At 33.1% G+C, this 4,616-nt stretch overlaps 1 long non-coding RNA gene across 1 annotated transcript; it reads left to right on the forward strand.

The window, feature by feature from the left end:
* The first annotated feature begins 525 nt into the window (after positions 1–525).
* Positions 526–3,183, forward strand: LOC131600580 (uncharacterized). The gene is made up of 2 exons (XR_009283206.1): positions 526–692; positions 2,910–3,183. It is a non-coding gene; the product is annotated as an uncharacterized LOC131600580 (long non-coding RNA).
* The last annotated feature ends 1,433 nt before the right edge of the window (positions 3,184–4,616 follow it).

The raw sequence follows: 4,616 nt of genomic DNA on the forward strand, positions 1-4,616 counted from the left end.
TGAGGACGTGATGTTAGGGATGATTGTGTTGGGCGAATTTTCGAGGACGAAAATATTTTAAGTGGGGGAGAGTTGTAACGCCCCGAATTTAATTAATCGGATTTTAGTCGGATAGTCGGAAGAATAATATTAAGAATAATATTATTTATTTATTGAGATGTTTATTGAAATTTCCGCGTTTTAGGACGACTTAGTCGGTATTAGTTCGGTATAGCGGATCGATATTTAATCGAAGATTTTAATATTTTTAGTATTAAAAATATTAATGAGTTAATGTTTAGCGTTTTGGGAATTTTCCGAGTAATTAAGATTAGACCGGAAATATGAGGCATTGAGTAATAATTCGGTATATTAACATAATCGGATTTTATTTTAATAGAATTTAAGTGGAAGTATTATTTTTACATGAAGTGTATAAATGATATTGGGCTTAAATAATGGTGTTACTATGTATTAAGGGTATATTTTATTAGGCCCATTACTATGTGGTGGTAACCAAGTGGTAATATCCTTTTGTCATTTTGGTAAAGTGGAAGCATAGAGCATTGGAGTAATCGAGGAAGGAGAAAAAGAAAGAATAGAAAGGGGGTAGGGTTGTGAAGAGGAGAAGAAGGAGACCCAAAATGTTGCTTTTAAGTGTCATTTTTCTCAAAATCTCCATTCAAATTCCTTAAAGCTGCACTCAATCCAAGGTAAGGGGGTTCTTACTACCTAAATGAGAATATGATGAATTTTATGTGGGTTTAAGGTATAAATTTGTCAGTGGGGTGTGTTAATTTTATTTTCTGTTTGATATTGCAAATGAAATTTTTTCCGGCAATAATGCTGTTCTTGGAGGTGCCACGCCGGTGTACTAGTTAGATGGTGTCCTGCAGCTACTCACTTGATTCATTCTATATTTTCATCTGATATTGATTACTACTTGGTCTTTGTTTTTTGTGTTCCATCACTTCATGTGTATATATATATATATATATATATATATATATATATATATATATATATATATATATATATATATATATATATATATATATATATATATATATATATATATATATATATATATATATATATACACACGAAGGTTAGTATAGTGATAATGGAGTATGAATAGATAGAAATCTGGAAACAAATAATGAACAGTAACAAGTGCCTCATCTCATGTGCTTGGGACGACCGACACGGTTCTAAGGGGACGGTAGGCATGCTTGGTCGTGTCACCCACTTGCTTAATCTCTCTTAATCCTTATTTTGTTCTTAGTTAGTCATTTGTTCTCCAAACATACAATATTACTTTATTATACTATTAACAGAACTAGTTTTCTACACCACATTAAATAGAACTATGTAATTCAGAACAGTTTCGTTTGAACGAAATAGCTTAAGTAAGCGGTATAATTAGTTGTCCGGAATTTGATGAAAATTTACGTGGTAGCTAAGTTTAATTAGTAGGTTAATGTGGTGGTGATATTTTGTTGAAATTGTGCTATTTTACTAACCGACCAAAATAGTGTGGATTTGAGTATCCTTTATATTAAAATGTTGGTTTTGGAATAGAAAATGAAGTAGTAAATTGGAAATTGGATTGGAAATAGAATATTGAATTGAAACTTCAGATGATAGGATTGTTAATTGGTTGATTTAATTAATAGTTGAGTTAATTTCAGTAAGTCTAATTGATTGGAAAATACTTAGACTTGGATAAATTATTCGGTTTATCGATAAATAACGGTATCTTGAGAATTTGACCATAATTGTGTTTTTGATTGACTATTTATGTTGAAAATAATATATTGATGTGCCAATGATATCGTTTTGATAATTAACATGATATCTAATTTAGTTAAATGTTAATTGGAGGTTGATTCAGTTTACTTGATAAATTGGCACACTAGGATTATTTTGAGAATTGACCGAAAATTGTGATTTGTTGTGAATATCTTTGTGATTATTTTGCTAATGGCATCGACCGTTGATTAGGTGAATTGTCGGAATTGTTCCGTTGTTATATGAAGTTGTTATATTATGTGTGAAGTGTTATTACCTTTTATGATCGGTGATAATTATGATATGGGCGTGTGTCTTGTGACGAATATTTTGTGAAGTAAATGATAAATGATGATTGTTGTGATGATTTTGTTAATATGTGAAGTTATATGTTTACCGTGATATACCGAAACATGATGATGATGATGTCGTGATGAGTTTATTTCTATGTGAAGATGAATGATTAATTGTGACGTTGAATTACCTCTAATAATTGTTAATTATCAGTGACGTAGGCGTATGCCTAGTGATGACGTGTGATTGTGATGAGTATGTTGTGTATGTCTTGTTTGTCGAGTCACATTTCATATGCATACTCAGTGATGGCCTGAATTGGCAAAATTAGTGACGAAGGCTTATGCCTTGTGCCTCTGAATTGGGCAATTGGCTACAGAGGCTGAAGCTCCGATTGGTACCACATGCATATACATGAGTCATGTCCCATGTGTCTTATGTGATTCATAGTTGTGATATTTTGTGACTATATAGTGATTGTATTTTTGTGACTTATTAAATGATGGGATTATGTGAAGATGTGAATTTGTGATTTAATGAATAGAATGATGATATTATTACTTGTGAATGCGATTAACCGAATATGCCTAATTTCTGATATATAATAAAGATGCCTATGTGTTAACTTGTTGATGATGCTTAAATGATGACTTGTTGAATATGATTATATGTTGATATCATGACTATTCATTGATGATGTTCTTTGTGTTGTTTATGTTGATGTGGTGTGAGACGGTGATTCATTTATATCCTTCACCTAATATATGATTTATCATGATCCTATTTATATAGTTTGATATCTCACCCTTGCTGCTGATGTTTCCCCTACCATGGGAAATGGGCAGGTACTCAAGTATAGCTGTGGAAGTTTGCTTCTTCATCGAGTCCTGTTGGTGTGTCGCTCTGATACGTAGCACTCGGGGGTCGTTTATATCGTTATATCTATGTTGTCGATGTTTTTAGTCGTTCTTATTATAACCGTTGAATCCAAGTTGAATAATATGAAATACTTATTATACTTCCAAGCTGTTTGAGTTGAGATAAAGCTGATAGTTGAACGTTATTCGAATGCTATGTATCATTGTTAAATTACATACAAGTTGAAGTTTTAAGTTGATAGGTGATACTCTAATCTGTTGTTTAAATACTCTGATATTTTCCGCATTATAATTTCGGGTAGAATTTGGGGTGTTACAACTATAGAATATAGAAAGTAATTTGATAAGCATCAATTTTGAGATAAAGACGAAACCCTGCTTTTGTACGACGCTTTGCTGGAAAGGTATACCATTTTACTAATTAATGGAGCGATTTGATTGGATTGAGTCTTTGAAAATAGACTAATTTTATTGAGCCTTTGATATGTTCAAAACACTTTTGAAATAGTAAAAAATCAGATAAAATATCTCTATGCATCTCCAACATTTTATTTAAAGAATTAATTTGTTCCAATTGTAAAATTCAAATGTATAAAAGGAAGTATTGTATTTATCTGAATTTTGTAATCTTGTTAAGTTTTGTATGTTTCGTTAAATATTCTGAAGCTAAGAAAAGTTATCAAAATTATATTCGGTCCTTTTGGACTAACTTTATTTCTAATGTTTAATTCTATTAAAATATATTCAGAATGATTTTTTTACAATAGTGTATTATTATTGAAAGTTTAAATACATTTTCGAAAAAGTTGTCCATTCGATTGCTATCGCATTATATTCTGGATGGTTAACATGTGGGACCAACACCATGGTCAAGTATCTGCCAGAGCGATGCATGAGACAGTTTGGACGCGTGCAGATGATACCGAGGTCACCGTTTGAGGCTGCTCCCTACACCGTTACCCGAGTGGGCCTCACTGTTATATTTGAGGATTGGGTGCATCATTTGGTGTCTGAGGAGTATCGGCGTATGGTGGCCACCCAAGCCTGGCACTGTGTAGATGGGTACGTCACATGGTTTTATCGTGTGTCACATCCTTTAATGACACCCGACGCTCCCAAAGATCCACCTAGGCCAGCATACGAGGAGATCTTGGAGAATCAGCAGGCCGAGGATGACCATGCCACTGATCTCATGTCGGTTTGCCAGCGGATACAGATGCTTGGGCAGGATGCATTTGACAGAGGTATCATTGAGCAGAGCAGTCCAGAGGCAGTTGCCATTGTGGAGAGGATGGTCAGTGACGCGGCCGGTGCGATGGCGTACTCAGGGAGTTAGGATTAGGCATACTCAATAGCAGTTGCCTATTTATGTTTTATTCTTGACTTTTTTGTGTTTGTGTTGTATTATTTTGACACTGAGCACTTACCCGTACAACTATTTTCGTATTTATAATATTGGTATTTTATTCTAATTTACGTGTTATATTTTTTCGATTTTATTATATTTTATCGATTAATGTAAAATATGAGATTAATCATTGTTTTGAAGAAAAAAAACTCATAGCATATTTCGGAGATGCATCTCCGAAATAATGGAAAATGTGAAAATGGGTGTTTTCGGATATGCATTTTCGAAAACACCCAAAAATGGATATTTTCGAAAATGTATCTCCA

This window comes from Vicia villosa, linkage group LG4 (genome assembly GCF_029867415.1).
Source record: "Vicia villosa cultivar HV-30 ecotype Madison, WI linkage group LG4, Vvil1.0, whole genome shotgun sequence".
Taxonomy (NCBI): domain Eukaryota; kingdom Viridiplantae; phylum Streptophyta; class Magnoliopsida; order Fabales; family Fabaceae; genus Vicia; species Vicia villosa.